Source organism: Pinus tabuliformis, chromosome X, assembly GCF_031772625.1.
Source record: "Pinus tabuliformis cultivar Carrire ecotype Pingquan chromosome X, CPIR1, whole genome shotgun sequence".
NCBI classification, from domain to species: Eukaryota; Viridiplantae; Streptophyta; class Pinopsida; order Pinales; family Pinaceae; genus Pinus; species Pinus tabuliformis.
This window is the reverse complement of record NC_142308.1, coordinates 1,063,003,068-1,063,023,709: the sequence shown is the minus strand read 5'-3', so window position 1 is coordinate 1,063,023,709 and position 20,642 is coordinate 1,063,003,068. Positions and strand designations below refer to the sequence as shown.

Genomic DNA, 20,642 nt, shown 5'->3' with positions numbered 1-20,642 from the left:
AGACAATAGAGATACCCTTATAAGATGGATATATCTAGTTTGAAATAATATTTTTAGGCTAAAATCCCTATGTATAGTGACCATATAGTAAAGGCATTCTTAATAGATGCCCTCCAAGAAAACCTTTCCCTCCTTTTTCTTAATTACCAAGAGGTGAGGGGAAGAATGTAAATATAATCTATATGTAGGTAGTTTGTATGTAGAGATGATTTTGACCTATAGAAGAGAAGAGACATCGGTTTAAAATATATAACCCTCAATGATGAAAGGTTTGGAACTTTGGTCTAGTCCCAACCAAAATCGAGGTTATCACACTAAATAGGATTATCTAGGTGAATTGAGGCAGATGATCAAGACTAGTCATGAAGTTATGGGCGTCTTTGACCTTGTGGCAGTAGAAAGTCTTCCTGTGAAAATTAAGATGCATGCTTAATTGTTGTAGATTAAAAAAAAAAGAAAATTCACAATTCAAATTTTTAAAAGCCTAGGAACCACAGTGCACCCTTTGCTGAGAGTAATATTCCACAGCAATAAAAGGTTGTAAGATGTCATTACAAAATTTCAATGCCATTACAAAAAGAAAATTGAATGGATATGGTGATTGAATTTTTGACTTCTACGATTGTTTGGATTATGATCATATAAAACAACTGTTTGGATATTAGTAAATTATAATAAATAGACAATATAATCTCTTAACCGCACATCGAGTCTCAAGTTAATATAGTGTCAACCTCTGTTTATGTAAGGGGATGTATTATAGAGTGGTATAAAAGCTCTCACAGTCAATACTTGGACTAAATGGTCTTTATGAAAAAATAAGTAAGGGTTAAAGGTGTAACCTTATACAACTAAGTAGATGGGGTTGTAGAGCATGCTTGTGAGTTGGAATCATTATTTCCTCTACCTCTCCCTTCCATGTACCCATAGCACCATTCTTGCACTAGGTTTGGGTATTTTCCCGTTTGGTACATTGCATGAAAACCCATATCACCTAAGTAATCATAACACATGATATTCTTGAAGGATGTTTCTATAAGCTTGGAAATGTGGCTTGTAGTTAGAGTGGCATTATATTTGAATTGTTTGTTTTAATCCCCTGTTAACTAATGCAAGTGGTTATATTAGCTTCCAATATAGTAGAATACTTGTCATTTATTTAGATAATTATGCTATGCCACTATTCTCCATTACAACAGGATGTTGACACTGACAAACATTTTTATTTACTCCCCCCAATTTTTGAGAATTTCATATGAATCTGGGACAACTTGTAGATTCAAATTCATAGATATGGACTGATAACAATTGTGCTTCTGATCATAACTTCATATTTGATCATAGAAACTTGCTCCACAACCAATTTTATAATGGTTAAGATTTATAGAAATGGAATTCATCTTGATGATTCCATTTCTTAGCATGGGAACACATTCTGGACCAAATACTTCATCATATAATCTAATTGAAAAAAAAAAAAAAAAAAACAAAAAAAAAATTATTTGGAATTTAAAATTGAACCCTCTATTTTCCTTAGCTTGTCCTTGGTGAAGTAAGATATTATGCATAAACGACCCTTATTCACAATGAATAAGGGAACTCAATATAGGTAAGGATAGGATTCTACCAAGTTGGTGTAGCTTAATTTATGGAAACATGGAAACTGTTGTCACAGTGTTTAGTAGGCATACAACATCCTTCAATGTACTTATTGATCCTCTTCCCAATATTTACCTCGCCAAATTCAGGGTTTGTGGGATGAAATTCTCATTTGAGAACAATGGAATTAGAAGAAGATAGTCTAGAAATTGTTCCTCTAATGGACATAATTAGAAGAATATTGAGAACTAATTCCTTAAATTATTTTCAAATATTTCACCAAAATTCACATGGAATAGAGGAAGTGTATGGTTGTTGGCTTGATGGGGCCTGACACAGATTCAACTTTAACCGTGCCAAACAACAACACCCTAACTACTGGCCCTTTCAGAAACAACTTGAATAGCACAGGCTGCAGCCTCACCTGAAGCAGTATTGGGGGATGCTAGAACCAGGGTTGTGCATCCAAAGGCCTGTGTGATGGCTTCCTAAGGTTCCCAGGGTTTAGATTTACCTGCACGCAGATATATTCCTTCCATCTGTCAATTATTGCAACTCTATCAAGATGAACTTCAGGTCCTCGCGAAGGTACTTAATTTTACTTGTCATGTAGAAAGATTACAGATCTACCCATTCCACGGAGTAAATGTTCATTCTGGAGCCCTTATGGCCTAGATCTACCGTCGCGCAGATCTACCCTTTCCGGACAACTAACTAAACAGATCTATTTAACAACTTCCTGATCTTCGTGAAGGTGGTTAATGATACTTATTATGCATAAATATTATAGATCTACCAATTTCATGCAATAAATAAACATTAATTGACATAAAACATATCACAAAGCAAAGATACATAAGCTTAAACATAAGAAAATAACAAGGCATAGATGCATTATAATTCATTCCCAAACAATCTTTGTTATGAATAAGCACTGAATTATAGACTTCTCCTCCCTTCGCACTCATTTGTAGGGGCCCATGCACTAAGCTTGTAGACTTACCAAGGTCTCTGTTCACTCAGCTGCAGGAGCCTTCCCTTTTCGCCAAGTACATGAAACAAATTTTTCCTGCCTTAGCACCTAGCCTTTAAAATGATTATTTCCCAAAATATACCTCTATGACTCGCTATGACGCATCTATTTATAACATTTTCTTTATAATACCATTGTTTGCGAAACATGGGTGGGTCTCAAAACAACTCTATCACCTACCCAACTAAGGGACTGAAGCCTCTTTGACTCTACTTAGCTTCATGTTTTGCTTTCCACAGTTCATGGATACTTTACCTTCACTACAAAAGGATATTACAAAAATGACTCAAAATCTCAACAAAATTGACCCCAGGGACCCCATCCCAACAGGTCCCCAACAAAAATATGGTGACACTCTCCCTCAAGTCACTCAGCTAGTGTTGGCTTTGTGGACCCTGACCCAGGTTCAAATTTAGTTAGCCAAACAAATCCCTACACTACTCGCCCTTTTGACATCAGCCCGCAGAGCACGGATTGAAGTCTCACTCGAAGCAGTATGGGGGGATGCTGGAACCAAGTTTCTGCACACTGAGATGGTCAAGATGTTTGTTTATACCCCCTGCTCATGCTTTCGCACAGGTCGCTAAGCCTTAGGGCTCTATCAATCTACCCTTTATTCCACCCTTCAGTACCTCTGTGAAGGTGTATGATTGACCTTCGTGCAGCCCTAACCCGTGGTTCAGGTACTTTCACACAGCTATGACAATGTATTGTATAGTTCCCAAGTTATCTCAAGTGTTTTAGTTATCTTATCAATCAATTACAGTTAGTGTTGCGTACAATGATATCTTTACTTGTGTTCAATTAATAGATATAATCACATACATTAGTGCATCAAATAAACATTTTAAGATAAACCCAGATCACAATATAATCATATGCATTAATAGAGACTAAATGCATAGTAATTGTAGAATACTTCTCTTTATTGATATCTTCTAGTTTAATACAAACTCTATCCACCCTGCGCACACAGCCGCAGGGGTCTGCGTACTCAACTTCAGACTTCCACCCTACGCGTCTGCACGCTCAAATGCAGAGCCTCTACTTACACTAAGACCCAAAAACACTTAGACTTCTCTACCAAAGCTTGTAAAGCTTAATTGCTCTCTAACTGTTAAATTGGCAACTAGGTCCAAACTCCATGTGGGTCAGCTTATTTATGGTAGCTGATATTTGTATTGGATCCCTCTTGTCGAGAGGTGTAGGATTGATCCAAAGATCATCTGATTCCGATAAGTATTTATGTAGATATGAATTTATTTTGTTTATGTAATTATAGTCAAGCCGACCAGCTCTTATGTAGGCTCTAGAAGCCCAGACGACGTGTCTATTCAACCTCTACATTTTTAGTATAAATGGATGAGGATTTTATGTCATTTAATCACATATTCGTGAGTGATCTCCTCCTCTCCACGTCTTGGGTTTTTGGAGGAGTGATACACCAAGAGTGATATGTTGGCCTTATGAAAATGCTCTAGCCGCAGTACAACGCGGTCATGGTAAAACGCTGGTCATGGAGACAAGTCATACGCTAATATATATAGGTTATGGAGACAGTCATTCCACAAGGCATTCAACATATCTGTTTCGTTGTCATATGGAAGCACCGCACTACAATCTTAACGTTGTTCCGCAGGCACTTATACACTATCATCTATATGAACAACAATGAAGAATATATGTATACATGTTGTCATGAATATATCTAACGCAGTCTATACACAGTGATGAAGCAAAGGAACGCAGTTATATAATATAGATCTAGCCGCAGTAAACCCTAGCCACAAAATCTGGCCGCAGTCAAGTTTGAAGTTAAGAATCGCAGGCATGTTGGCCGCTGTCATGAATTGAAGCCACAGGCATACCTGGATACGCTGTTCAAGATATATACAGAGACATATATATATACACTGTTCATGGTTCATGTTATACGCTGGACATATTATGTTGTTCATGATTTATACGCTGGACATATTATGCTGTTCATGGTTCAAGATATATACAGAGACATATATATACACTGTTCATGGTTCATGATTTATACGCTGGACATATTATGATGTTCATGGTTCATGATTTATACGCTGGACATATTATGCTGTTCATGGTTCAAGATATATACAGAGACATATATATGCGTTGTTCATGGTTCATGATATATACGCATATATAATATATATATATATATATATATATATATATATATATATATATATATATGCTTTTCATGGTTCATGATATATTATGCTCTCTACACAGTCAACATAATACCCTCATCATTTATACGCAGGGCAGAGAGACCATGCTGGCAAATTCCACAGCAAAGGAAGGGCTGATCAGCAGCCCTATACACAGTAATAAGGAGGCCCTGGTACGCCGATAAAAAGGAGACCAGATCTACTGTTCAAGCCGCAATCCAACCATGAGTTCTAACCACAGTTGAAGTAAGGATTTTGTTGTGCCCTAGCTGCAGTAGAAGGAACCATAATGCAACAAGGTTAAGGGACTGTTTGAGCATCCCTTGTGCAACCGTTTGAGAGTGGTTTCTTCTTGTTAGAAGGCCGAGTTAAATGGAGCAGTGGAACAAACTTGTTGAGGTATCATTGGAAGAACAAGTATAACGTTTATGCTGCTACAGGAAAACTGTGTGTTAGGTCGCAGGCCATAACACCACAGTCAAGCTTTTCGTATGAGTATGTGAGGGCTCAGATCATTATCATAATACATGGAGCTGTTGTGTCTAATATTGTTGAGATCTCAAGCTATTAGATGGTTGTATGACACTGCTGTAATGTGAGATGGACAAAGCTATTGTCATGGGTTAGTATGACTATGTTGAGGGTATGTCAGATGACAAGGATGCAGCAAGGTGATGGTTGCAGCATGATGGGGCAACAAAGTGATGATGGATGTTGTTTGATGAGTGCAACATATAAGTCATTGAGTGCAGATCAGTGATCAAAGAGCAGCTCAATGATTGGAGTAGCTCAGTGATAGAAGCAGCAACATGAAGTGCATAACATGGTCATGATAAGTGCAGCATGGTGCAGCAAGAGGACAAGATGCAGCACCTTAAGAATCAGTTGAAGCAGAGTGTCTTCAACTGATCTCATTGTTATACTAAATGGTCTTTGCTCAGATCTAGATAAGTCAAAGTGTTGACTTCTGTTGTAAATATACTATCTCTCTCTCTCTTTCTCTGCTGAACTTTGAAGATAAAAGAAGATTTGATCAAAGGGTTTCCCCACACATTGTGGGGTTTGTCCCTGGCTTGCGCCACATCTTGTGTCCTCTTGTCTTGGCTTGTCTTCTGCGTTTTATATTTATGTTCTATCTGCAGTTTATCATAATGCTGATGTGATTGCTAACTGTGAAAATTTAAATAAATTGCTCTAGCATAGAACATACCTAATCTTAACATGGTATTAGAGCAGAGGTGAAGACAACGCCCAAGCAAGAGTGAAAGAGTAATCACTGAAGACAACTGGGACAAGACATAAGGATCAATAGGTTCCTCATAATTCACCTAGGGTGAAGTCGAACCAGAGAATGTTATCAGAATGGCGCAGTGGAAGTTTCTGATGGCCCATCTAATGATCACTTCATTGGGAAGTTCGGATCTAAGGGTGGAAGGAAAAGCGGATGCCTTGTTGAAATAAGTTCGGCCGTTGTGCATGGCAGAGACACATCTCTTGATCAAGATAACAATCATTCCTGAGACATATTCTATGATCAAAAGAATGACTGGTAATGCAGGTCATCAAGGAAATGGTCGACTCTTCCACGAAAGCAAGGAACCCCAAAATCTCTTTTATGTACCTGATCGAACCTGATGTCCATCTCGGAAATGGAAGTCAAAGGTTGCAGGGTGGCACTTATCGATGGAAAGGTACGTGTTTGAAAATATATCTTTTAAAGATGTTTTTGAGTTCAGGGTTGTATCAAGTTGCAGGAAGTCCACTGGTGACCATGTCCATTGACTCAACGTTTGTGAGTCAAATGGTGACTAGGATGCCTGAATTCGAAAGGAAGCATGAAGGTACATGTCTGAAATGTACCAAAGGAAAATATTATAAGGGTACCATTCCCCTCATGCAACAGGTTCATAGGTTTGGAACAACCCGAGGAGTTTGAGAATCATGATCAAGGAATCTCATGTATATAGGTGGAAGAAAGCCCTCTATGGCTTGAAGAAAAACACCTCAGGCATAATATGAGAGGATTGATAGCTGTCTAATGCAGCTGAGATTCACTAGGAGTGAAACTGATCCAAACCATTACTCAAAGGTTGTGGATGATACACCTCTCGTACCGGCACCTATGTCTGACATGTGCTGACCCTCTCATTTATAGGAGACAGAGGGAGATGGATTCTGAATGTGGGAAGATAAGATGCAAGCTTGTGACTACCTCGAGGATCTTAACTTTCAGAAGTTATATGGTAATAATGTCGGACCAGATTTGGTAAATGCCTCTGAGTTTCATAAACTCATTCGCGTTGATGTTCTTGGAGAACCTCCGTCCAGACATCTGTGTTGCAGTTAGCATGGTGAGCCCATATTTGGTTGAGCCTCACTAGGTTGGTGCCAAGAATCTTCTAAGATATCTTCAGGGCACAATCTCTCATGAATTGAGATACACTACCGGAAATATGAAACCACATGATTATTCGAATGATGAGTGGGCAGGAAGTATGGAGGATCACTAGAGCACTTCTCAGTGTTGTTTGGAATCTGCCTTGATATCCTGGATGAGCAGGAAGCAGAAGTCGGTGACTCTGAGCACCACCAAGGCAGAATACATTGTTGATAGTATGGCCTTCTATGAGGCAGTCTAGTTGCTGAAGCTCTTCAGTAAGCTGTTTGTACACATGATGAATACCACTGTGAATCTCTGTGACAACCAGAGATGGGATTCGATTATTGAGGAATCCCGTATTTGACAATTTCTCTAGCAGATAGACATCAACTTCTGCCTTATCTGGGATATGGTAAGTCGATGATCAAGGAGGCTCTATCACACTGAGATGATGTACAGGACAGAGCCCTGAGGAAATATCAAATTTGTGATTTTCCCGAACGACTTGGAGTCGTCGAGAGACCTTTGTAAAAGGGTCCTGCATGCTGCATACATTGAGCTCTAGGAGCTTTGGGGGGCTTGCAGTTCTATTGGAGCAACATACGACCACAGGGTGACTCACCCTCCCCTGGTGGTGCACACTGAAACAAGATGATTCGCTCTCTTGTGGGACAAGATGATTCAATCTCTTGTGGGACAAGATGATTCGCTCTCTTGTGTAGCAGGATGATTAGTTCTCCTGTGAGGCCAGGATTGATGTGTTCTCCTATGAGGCCTAGATTGATGTGTTCTCCATGGCGATTGTAGTAGGATTAATCTGTTCTCCTGTGAGGCCTGGATTGATGTGTTCTCCATGGCGATTGTAGCAGGATTGATGTGTTCTCCTGTGAGGCTTGGATTGATGTGTTCTCCATGGCATCCTGGATTGATGTGTTCTCCATGGAAATTGTAGCAGGATTGATGTGTTCTCCTGTGAGGACAGGATTGATTAAGTTCTCTTGTCGAGGCTTCCTACCCATGCAATCTGGGACTCATGGGAAGTAGCTCTCATCTGATCAATAAGCAGGGAAATGAAGTTAGGGACCATAGTAATACCGATGGACGCATCGTTGTATCTACCGTACTCCCTACGCTAGGATGTCCTCCATTGAACTGGGATCAATGATACTGGTCTGGGACCAGTGGTAGGAGTTGTACATGCTATGACGCTGACTTCAGGTCGACTGAGACTGGTCTGGGACCAGTGGTACATACTCTGAGACTGACTTCGTGTTAGTGCAGTACTGGTATGGGACCAGTGAGAGTGGTACATACTATGACGCTAACTTCGGGTCGGTTGAGACTGGTCTGGGACCAGTGGTACACTCTCTGATACTGCGATACTGGTCTGGGACCAATGGTAGGAGTGATACTTACTATGAAGTTGACTTCGGGTCAGTTGAGACTAGTATGGGACTAGTGGTATGCACTCTGAGACTGACTTCAGGTCAGTGGAGAATGATATGACTCATTCTCGATCAATTCTTCTTCTTCATAGTTCAGCGGAGATGAGCAGAGCAGAGCCAGCAGAGCAAAGTTAGCAGAGCTGAGCAGAGCAGAGCCAGCAGAGCTGAGCATAGTAGAGCAGAGCCAGCAGAGCTGAGCAGAGTAGAACAGAGCCAACAGGGCTGAGCAGAACAGTGTAGGGCACTGATGGCAGAGATAGTACAGACGTACACATGGATCAGTAGATGGACTTCTCCCTAGTTGAGAGGGAGTGTTAAATTGGAAACTAGGGCCAAACTCCATGTGGTTCGGCTTATTTATGGCAGCTGATATTTTTATTGGATCCCTCTCGCCGAGAGGTGTAGGATTGATCCAAAGATCATCCGATTCCGATAAGTATTTATGGAGATATGAATTTATTTTGTTTATGTATTTATAGTCAAGCCGACCAGCTCTTATGTAGGCTCTAGAAGCCCAACCGACGTGTCTATTCAACCTCTACATTTTTAGTATAAATAGATGAGGATTTTATGTCATTTAATCACATATTCTTGAGTGATCTCCTCCTCTCCACGTCTTGGGCTTTTGGAGAAGGAGTGATAAACCAAGAGTGATATGTTGGCCTTATGAAAATGCTCTAGCCGCAGTACAACACAGTCATGGTAAAACGATGGTCACGGAGACAAGTCATACGCTAATATATATAGGTTATGGAGACAGTCATTCCACAAGGCGTTCAATGTATCTATTTCGTTGTCATATGGAAATGTCGCAGTATAATCTTAACGTTGTTCCGCAGGCACTTATACGCTGTCATCTATATGCACAACAATGAAGAATATATGTATATATGTTGTCATGACTATATCTAACGCAGTCTATACGCAGTGATGAAGCAAAGGAACGCAGTCATATAATATAGATCTAGCCGCAGTAAACCCTAGCCGCAAAATCTGGCCGCAGTCAAGTTTGAAGTTAAGAACCGCAGGCATGTTGGCCGCTGTCATGAATTGAAGCCACAGGCATACCTGGATACGTTGTTCAAGATATATATACAGAGACATATATATATGATGATCATGGTTTATGTTATACGCTGGACATATTATGCTATTCATGATTTATATGCTGGACATATTATCTTGTTCATGGTTCAAGATATATACAGAGACATATATATACGTTGTTCATGGTTCATGATTTATACGTTGGACATATTATGATGTTCATGGTTCATGATTTATACGCTGGACATATTATGTTGTTCATGGTTCAAGATATATATAGAGACATATATATGCATTGTTCATGATTCATGATATATACACATATATCTATATATATATATATATATATATATATATATATATATATATATATATACGCATTTCATGGTTCATGATATATTATGCTCTCTACACAGTCAACATAATACCCTCATCATTTATACGCAGGGCAGAGAGACCATGCTGGAAAATTCCGCAGCAAAGGAAGGGCTGATCAGCAGCCCTATACACAGTAATAAGGAGGCCCTGATACGCTGATAAAAAGGAGACCAGATCTGCTGTTCAAGCCGCAGTCCAACCATGAGTTCTAACCACAGTTGAAGTAAGGATTCTATTGTGCCCTAGCTGCAGTAGAAGGAACCATAATGCAACAAGGTTAAGCGACTGTTTGAGCATCCCTTGTGCAACCATTTGAGAGTGGTTTCTTCTTGTTAGAAGGCCGAGTTAAATGGAGCAGTGGAACAAACTTGTTGAGGTATCATTGGAAGAACAAGTATAACGTTTATGCTGCTACAGGAAAACTGTGTGTTAGGCCGCAGGCCATAACACCACAGTCAAGCTTTTCGTATGAGTATGTGAGGGCTCAGATCATTAGCATAATACATGGAGTTGTCGTGTCTAATATTGTTGAGATCTCAAGCTATTAGATGGTTGTATGACACTGCTATAATGTGAGATGGACAAAGCTATTGTCATGGGTTATTATGACTATGTTGAGGGTATTTCAGATGACAAGGATGCAGCAAGGTGTTGGTTGCAACATGATGGGGCAACAAAGTGATGATGGATGTTGTTTGATGAGTGCAGCATATAAGTCATTGAGTGCAGATCAGTGATCAAAGAGCAGCTCAATGATTGGAGCAGCTCAGTGATAGAAGCAGCAACATGAAGTGCATAACATGGTCATGATAAGTGCAGCATGGTGCAGCAAGAGGACAAGATGCAGCACCTTAAGAATCAGTTGAAGCAGAGTGTCTTCAACTGATCTCATTGTTATACTAAATGGTCTTTGCTCAGATCTAGATAAGTCAAAGTGTTGACTTCTATTGTAAATATACTATCTCTCTCTCTCTCTTTCTCTACTGAACTTTGAAGATAAAAGAAGGTTTGATCAAAGGGTTTCCCCACACATCGTGGGGTTTGTCCTTGGCTTGCGCCACATCTTTTGTCCTCTTGTCTTGGCTTGTCTTCTACGTTTTATATTTATGTTCTATCTGCAGTTTATCATAATGCTGATGTGATTGCTAACTGTGAAAATTTAAATAAATTGCTCTAGCATAGAACATACCTAATCTTAACACTAACTTCCTAGAGCTTACTTATTTAGCTCCTTTTTATACAATCCCATGGTCCACAGACCATGGGTAGATCTTTACAACTAACTTGAAACTTTACAAAATAAGGATGGAAAAAACTTTATGACCCCTTACACCTCCATGCTCCGCGACCAAAAAATGCGGAGACTTTACAACTTTATTACAAAATTTTCCAAAAACATTGGCTTTTAGCCCCAAAACTGCTCTTAGGGGAACCCATGGTGACTCTCCCTAGAGTCACTCTACAGGCGCATAGATCTTGGAGAGAAGACTGCCAAGCTCAACCTATATGATGGAAACCTCAACGATGCATTGCGAGGCCGCCTACTTCACTTCTTGAACCAACTTCTTTGTCACTGGTCCTGAACTGTCACCCGGAAGCTTTTGCTGAGTCGCTTGTAGACTAGCATGCTTGCCTTCAATGGAAGCCATCACTGACTAAGCTTCGTTCAACCAAGGCTTCAAGCGCACCCTCAACACTACCTCTTTGTGTTGTGCTACATCTACCTATTCCTTCAATGTTTTGGCCTCCTGTAGCTTCACCAGTCTCTGTGTGAGAGCGATGGTGCACGTTATTCCTTTTATCTCATCATAGCATTGTTGTAGTTCTCGCGCCTCAATCTCCATCCGCTATACATTGGGGTCCTCCTGAAGATTGGTCAGGACCACAAACAAATCTTCAAACAATCGTGTGAAATCTGCTACTGCATTGTCTACTGCCACTATCGTCTCTATGGTAGCATTTGTGTGTTGCTCCTTTATTTCTGGAAGAGTTGAAGGTTGGGCCTTCAACTACAAATCTGCAATCTATAGGTTTAGCTCCAGCTAAACCTTATCCAACTCTATGTGAGCATCACGCACCCCCGTAACAAGCTTGCGAATGTGCACCTCTACCAGTTCTCCTTCAAGAATGGCCAACTCTTGGACCATTTGGCACGCTTCCTCCACGACCTGAACTATGCGCTTATTTCGGTCGGTTACATCTGTCATGGTGGTGATGGCAGAGTCTCACTAAGGGCTAGCTACACATTATTGAATTCTAGCTCACTGATCACATGCACGATGCACTATTTGTAGGCCCTCAACTTCATGATCACTCCATCCTGTAGTAGGTGGAGCACCTCGCTAGGAAGCACTGCCAAGTTCAACCCTACTCCCTTGAGGGGGCTGACACTGGGCATATCAGCTTCGTTTTATGTGGTCAATGCTCCATCCGGTAGAACTATTGCTTTGGAGTTCTTCACACAAAACATCATGGCAGCTTCCAAAGTACCGATGGTGAGGTTGGTTGACACCGCGACAGCCTATGATGCGTGGATCTACAACTCATGCAGACCCATCTAGATGCCCCCCAATACTTGTTGTTGTTGTTGCTACTGCTTGAACTTTTGTAGTACCTCCGCAGTGACATCCCACACCCTATCTCTAGTGTCATTCAAATCTCCCTCTGTTAGGGTGCTTGGGTCTTGTGAAATCTTATTGGCCTTGGATTTCTTTCATGGCCTCACTTTTCTTGTCCCCTTGGATGCTTGATATGGTACAACGTTGTCTGCAGGTCTGCTTCGTGCTGTTCTGTCTTCTCGTCTGTTTCTTCCTCTGTTTTGGGCGAGGGTGACCTTGCACCTTTGTGAGAGTCGCGCTCTGTTCTACCTATCTGTTTTTCCACCTACTGTGCGACATCACGCTCTACCTGCGCCTTGTCACTGACCTCCTTCTTCCTCTTCTCGGCCAGCTGCGCATATTGAGCTTGGCCTCCTCCTTTTTGTGCTATGCGGCAGACTTTCTCGACCCCACCACTGAGTCTAAGGCAGTGCAGCACTCTGTCGGCCAACAATCAAGAACTAAACCAATCAAATTGTCAGTTTCCAATTAAGGCAAATCATGCCACTTCTGCTTAGGGTCCTTCCATACCCTGATCAAAACGCACTGAAATTCTTCCTTGAACTCCACGTACTCCTATAGTTTGGAAAACACAGTAGGCAACATTCACAGCGTATGATTGATAGCCATGTGTATATTCATTTCCATCAAGATCTAGAAGATGTTACTATCCTTGTTGTGCAGAGCATCCTTTGTCGCCCATAATGAAGCATACTTTACTAGTTTTTGCAAGTCTGGCATGATTGAGGGGAATTGATTATCTTCAAGCAACTCCCAAGCTACCAACATAATGGAAAATAAGAGCCATGCATAGTGGAAGGTCTTTCTTAGATCCTATGCCTCGCGGAAGTTCACAAGGAACTCACCGCAAAGATAGTGTGCCCAATTAAACTGAACTCCTTCGGTGCATTGGGCCGCTAGAGAGACGACAGGTGCTGGAACTTCATCTGTGTGACACTTCCTCATAAATTTTCCTGTCAAAATCTGTGTGGCCACCTTTACCCCAAGATCATGGATACTCGAGATGGCATAGCCTCACGGCTTCTTCACGAGCTTGAATTTCTCTTTCATGGCCTCTGCAAGGGCCTACTCGCCACCTTTTTTGCCAAACATCATGGCCAGATTTTCCCCTACATAGGGTAGTCGTGTGATCCTATGGATCAACCTGTCAGTGATGGGTATCAACTCCTCTAGCCACAAACACCCATCATGCACCAAGCATAGCAATTGCTTGATGACCAATATTGTAATGGGTGTGCGATTGTAGTGCGACACCCATAGCAGGTTGAGTAGACCTTCCTTGTCTACCCCTCTAAGCCACTTCCGTGCTTCCAATGCAGTAAGCCCGGTGGTTGTGTGAACAATGCGGTACATTGGTTATTCTTTCGCCAAGTGAGGGAACTTCTAAGTGTGATCTAAGTTCCAATCTTCTAGTTTCAACAACAGAACTTGCCCCAAGCACCGTCCTTCAACGACAATCTCATTCGACAGTAGAGGTATGTGCAAGGTGACCTTTCTTTCGTCAATGTCCTTTAGCACCTTGGTCTTGCCCTTGCACAGAGGAACATATTCAGGGAACTTAGTGATAGGGTTAGAAACCTAAACTTTAACATCGTCCACTTCCACCCCAAAATCCTCATCATCCATCGAGATGTCCTCAATCTCTTCCTCCTTCAGCTCCAAGTTAATAGTTTTTCCCTTTTACTATGCAATGGGCTTATCCTTTTATGTGTTTCTTCTAGGCGACGTGTGCACCAATATCGCAGCCTACTTTCCCTTCTTATCCTTCGCAGACTCCTTGGTTGGGGTAGGCTTCAGTCTAGGCATCCATGGTGACTTGGGGACTTTAGGTAGTACCTCTACAACCTCCAGAGTAGCTCCCTCTGCCTCCATAACAACCTCGGGCATAGCCCCCTCGGTTGTCACTGCTTCGATGTCCATAGATTTTGATCCTGAGATAATGTCATGGTTAAAATTGCAAACGGACTTTGGAAATCGACCAAAAGATAGGGAGTCAAGCAATTCTTTGAAAAATGCATGGTCCATGCACGTTTGAGAGCTCACCAACTCAATGCTCAAAATGCCAAGTGTTTTTCGTTGGGTGACCACATGTAATTTATAAGCCATTTTGAATTCAAATCTGACTGTTCCCCCTAAACTCTATTTATTAATGCCAGATTGGTGGTATATTTTCAAGGATATTACCCATAAATTTCTTCTTAAATGTCGGTTGTCCGCTCCATTTGGCCGCATTCTCATTGTCAAATCATGAACTATGACTTTAACGATCACTTTCTGGCTGATCTGCACAATTTCTCCTTGGGTAGCGCATCTCTCTCTGCGTTGTCACGAACCCTGTGACATCTCCTCATTCCACACAATCCTCCAATCGTGCAGTTCCCCAAGCCGGGCAGTGTATTTTATAGTTAGTGCCTCCTTTCAGCTGCCTTGAGCACTAAGGCTATGATACCATCATATAGTCACCTGGCTGGATCACCGGTGTATGGCTTCAATCGACTGTCATTCACCTTTCCTAGGAAGGGGTCTCCGTTCCATTTAACCAACTCAACTGCTCCACCATCAGTAATTTCCTTAATGACATAGGGACATAGCTAGTGCATCCCGAATTTCCCTATAAATTTATCAAACTTGTTGTCATATAACAAAACTAGATCATTTACCTTAAAGGTGTGCAATTTAATGTGTCGATCATGCCATGCTTTTTCACTCTGCATTTGGACCTATTGGTGAAATCCAGATAGAAAGCTTTCTTCCTTAAACTCAACAAACTATGTGAGCCTCTCTTCTAGGGCTCCGTGATCCGTCATACCCATGAGTGCCGCTATGCACAAACTAGGCACAATGTATTCCATGGGCATCACTACTTCAACACCATATACAAGCCTAAAGGGTGTTTGTCCAGTCAACTTTTTGCATGTCGTTCGATAGGCCCATAGTACTGCGAGTATGCACAAGTCCCAATCACTTCACTGAGCATTGCAAACCTTGGTCAGTAAATTCCCCAGTACCTTATTGAATGCTTCCACCATCCCATTAGCATGTGGGTGATAAGCCGTGATTTTTTGGTGATATACTTGAAATTCATCCATTAGCGCACTGATCGTTTTGTTAATAAAGTGCATACCACGATCACTCATCAAAATCTTTGGACACCCAAATCGCATCAGTACATAGTCAAAGAGAAACCTCACAATAGCTGCACCTGTGCAGTCCTTCACAAGTTATGCCACCACCCATCGAGTCAAATAATCAGTCATGGTGATAATGTACCGCGCTCCCATCTTCTTTCCTTGTTGCTGAATGGGTCCCACGTAATCTATCACCCATTTCTCGAAAGGTTGTAACATCATCTATGGGTTCAGAGGTAGTTCATCTCTTTGCGATGGCCTACCAGTCCTTTGACACACATCGCATGCTTTGCAATAGGCTTTCGAATCCTTATGGAGGGTTGTCCACGACAACCCTGCGCGTAGGATCTTTTATGTAGTGGCCCTTCCTACGTAATGCCCTCCCACGACACCCCCATGAGCATCTGTGAGGATACTACTCCTTTCAAAATCCATTACATATCATCATAATACTTCATCATACCCCATTTTGTACAGATGTCCAGCAATGACAGAGAAGTCTGCCGTGTGCACCACTAACTCCTTTTTCTACTAGGTGGTGTAGCCTTCCAGGGTAGTTCTTGTCATTAGAAAGTGTATGATGTCTTCAAAATGACCATCTGCAACGCGCACTACAAGATTTGTGCATTATGAAATCCCTCCTCCAAATTAGTGGGCTCTTCCCCCATTTCAATGCGCTACAGATGGTCTGGTCTCGCGTTCAGTCATCCAAGTTTCACAATAACTTCAAAATCATACTCCTGGAACAATAACAACCACCTACAGATTCTGTCCCCCAACACAGGCTTATTGACCAGGTATTTCAACGCAAAATGATTTGTATACATCTTAAAATTTCCACCTAGCAAATAGTGTCTAAACTTTTGGAGTGTGTATACCATGTCTAATCCTTCACGCTCGGTGGGGGAATAGTTCTTCTTAGCGTTGGATAATCTCCTTCTTGCGAACTCTATAGGATGATCCAATTCTCCTCTGCTAGCCTATGTTAGTACTGCTCCCAATGCTATAGATGATGCGTCTACATGTACATGAAACTCCTTCTTCCAATATAGGAAGGCTAAAATCAACACAGTGACCATTTTTCCCTTCAGCACATCCAATCTTTTCTAATAGTCCTCGTTCCAATAGAACGTGACATCCTTTTGCAACAACTTCTTCATAGGTGCAATAATCTGGGCATAGCCCTTGCTAAACTTCCTATAGTACCCAGTATGTCCCAAGGTTGCGCGCAGCTGTTTAACACTCCTCGGCACCTCTAGGTTAATTATCATTGTGATATTTACAGGATCTACCATCAATCCTTGTCTACATACCACATGACCCAGAAAAGTACCAAAAGGGACACAAAACAGACATTTCTTCTGATTGAGCACAATCGGTACCTTTGATAGGTATCTAGCATTAAGCGCAAACTTGCCACATGGCGTTTTACCAACCTAAACACAGTCTAGTCATTAATGTACACCTCTAAAAACTTATGAATGAATTCTTTGAATGCAGCAATGATTACACGTGAAAAAATTGCAGGCGCATTCTTTAATCTGAAAGGCATTACGGTGCATTGAAAAAATCCCCATTCAGTTTCAAAGGTAGTCTTGCTTCTATCTTCAGGTGAAATTTTGATCTGATGGTACCTAGAAAACCCATCAATGAAGGAGTACGATTCCTGGCCACCTACATTATCCAATACCTCATCAGTGAATGGTTTTGGGAAAATATCATGCATGCAAGCGTCATTCAACTTCCTGAGATCTATGCATATCCTTATTTCATCCTTCTACTTCTTTTCCTATACCACCATTGGACTCACCCAATTAGATTCCTCTACGGGCTCAATGATGCCTGCCACAAACATCTTATCTAACTCTAAGCGAACCTTATCTTTATACTTCAGATTGAGACGGTAAGGTCTTTACTTAACTAGATTCGTGTCAGGTTTTAACGGTATCTTCATAATGCCCAGGTCTCCTATTATCCCCTTTAACTCTGTAAACTTGGTAGGGAACAAATCTTGGTATTCGTGGAGCAATTTGGCGACCTTATCTACCATCGCTTCATCCCAATAATCTCTAATATTTGCGAATTTGGGCTCCGCCTCCATACCAATATTTATCTATTTAGTCTTCAGTGGCACGGTTATATCAGGATTCTCGATCGGTAGTCCCTCGACCTCGCGGTGACCCTCGGTTTCAGGAATATTAATATTTCATGGGTCCTCATCTTCTTCTTCAGCAGTCACGTTATAGCATTCCAGTGCGTGGCTCAGTTGAGTAGTCCAATAGGGTTGAATAAGATCTAAAGGATGCTACAGTATCCTAAAGAACATTGCTTTAACCTCTTGTAGCGCTTTGTCAATACAGTCAAACCCATCTTCAAAGATGAACATCATTATGAACCCTTCGCGTAGAATATCCCATTCTCTTGTGCCATGGTGGAGCTCTGTCTCCAAGTACTAGTTCATCGGGATGCCATTCAGGGTGTGATAGAACAAGTGCATCCATTCAGGTTGGGGCTTCACTGCATAGGCTTTAGCCCATTTGGCCAAGTGTGCACATGGATCATCCTTCCCATCATACTTGTCTGTCACTCGTACCTTCGGCTTCCTAAAGCATGTTCTCATCATCTTCCTACACTCACGCCAATCATAAAAACTACCCTTGTGCGTACCCCACCATCTTGCAGGCGTAGTGTGTAGTGCCTAGTCTAAAGCCTGAAAGCATTGCTTCTCTGGTACTTCCCTCTCAAATGAATCCAAAAACACATCCACATCATTCAAGCCATCATAAGTGGGAATATTTCTTACCTCTGATGACATGCAGCGTAGCGACTGGGTCATCATGTTATAGCTAAGCATGGTTACTTCATGTAGCCAATTCTCCCAACGCTCTAATTCTGCGTTCGAGTTTGAGTTGCAGGAACTCTCGTGATCCCATGTAATTTTTCCATCCACTATTGGATTCACCCACTCTTTGTCTCGTGTTGTTATCTTATATATGCAGTCCAAATCATCATCACTTTCGTAGTCACGGATTGATTCAGTATAGCATGATCCTTCAGCAGGATCTAAGGGTACTATTATGCGAAGTGATTTCTTTTCAAATATCATATTTCACTTCTTTAGGTTGATTACTCCATTCATGTGAGTAGCCCAATCAATGCTAAGGAGTGTAGGGTAGGGATTGCTCTCATCCATAATTTCTATTACTTCAAAATCCTTCAATGCGCTCATGCCTTCAATATCTACAATTACTCCCTATAATCGTCTCGTGGGGATGATATTCTACTAATTTTCCATCCTTAACTGAATCAAAGACCACTATAGCGTGGGTCTCCCCATCTGATCCCAAGTCTGCTTTTGAAAAAAGTTCGTGTCTGACCCCAAATCCAGAATAACTTGATCCATTTCATACTCTCCTATCTACGTGGTGAGTCTCATTTCTTGTCATGTTCTTGCCTCATGCTTACCGATCTTCTGTACCACATGTGGTTCACCCAGAGTGATTCTGGCACATCTATTTATAAGTTCCTTTAATCCCTTTACAGCCTTGCTATCGCACAACAACTTCATGCATGTGTCTAGAAAGGTCGTAAGCATATAAGGGTCCATTCCCTAAATAGGTTTGTCTCGGACCCCTGAGGTAGAGGCCTCAGCGAAGCTCTTTTTTAATTCCATGAATGTTTCATGTGCGTGCTCCAAATCAAATTCAACCTCCTTTTCTGGAGCTTCGGGAACCCACACATTGTTTTCAAGCTATTTCCCCTTATTGTCTCATGTTTTAATTCCACTTCAGAGTACGATATTCACATTCTGGTCCTCTTCAAGAGGCTCAGCCTTCATGATCTATGGGTTCTGATTTGGCTACGGTGGTAGTGCCCCTTTGTCGCGTATCCTTGCTATCAGTGTAGGATATTCCTCAGTCTCATGATCAAACTAAGTGCAATATTTGCACTATGGACATGTTGGGTTAGTGCATTCATGGGCATAGTGCCCAGGTCCTCCACAATTGTAACAGATCAGTTGTCCTCGACCTCTGTCAGGTCCTCCTCTACCTCGGCCTTGTCTTCGCCCCTAAAAGCTTGTCCACGCCATCCCAGTGCTCTGTTCAGGAGGCTGTGTTTTTGCTTGAACTCTATAGGAGGGCGTTATGTCCATCATCAATTCATAACTTCAGTAGTTGTGCTCATCATGCCCTACCGACCTACAGAAGTTGGAGAACAGTTGTTGTGGTGTTTGTACAAACTTCTATAATAAATGACAATTATCAGTGGTATGTTTCCCTGCTACCTAACATATAGTGCACCACAACGCAGGCCGCGTGCTTGGTCCTGATTGGGCTTCTGGACTCAAAGGCATCAGTCCTCCTCCTTCAATATAGTTCTAAAATACTGGGTAATGGTCTTTGTCAAGCCCCTGACCTTTACATTTCATGCACCATATCTCTTCATGTGCCTTCGGTCGAACTGTTTTGTCCTACTTTAAGATTTTCATTTCAAAGCAAAGACTTTGGAACTACGCATGGATCTACTGAACCCCCAGATTCATATCATGCATCGGTGTTTCATGTAGTCTTATTGCAATCTCCAAGGCCTCTTCCTGAGTCATAATCTTCTGTTGTGACAGTGCAACCCTTAGGTGAGGCAGGAGTGAAGCCACAAACCACTTGCAGTGCTGTCAATCTGTTAAGTTCATATTAGCTTCATGGATTTTACACTTCAATCTCTGATCCAACTCCCAAGGTGTCTCACCTGGTTTCATCGCGATTTCCTTGAACCCCACAATTGACTGCACCTCAAATTTAGGCCTACTGAACTC

At 41.6% G+C, this 20,642-nt stretch overlaps 1 pseudogene; it reads left to right on the top strand.

The window, feature by feature from the left end:
• Positions 1 to 1,656: 1,656 nt before the first annotated feature.
• The window catches only part of LOC149143482 (uncharacterized), a 62,408-nt pseudogene continuing 43,422 nt past the window's right edge, over positions 1,657 to 20,642 (top strand).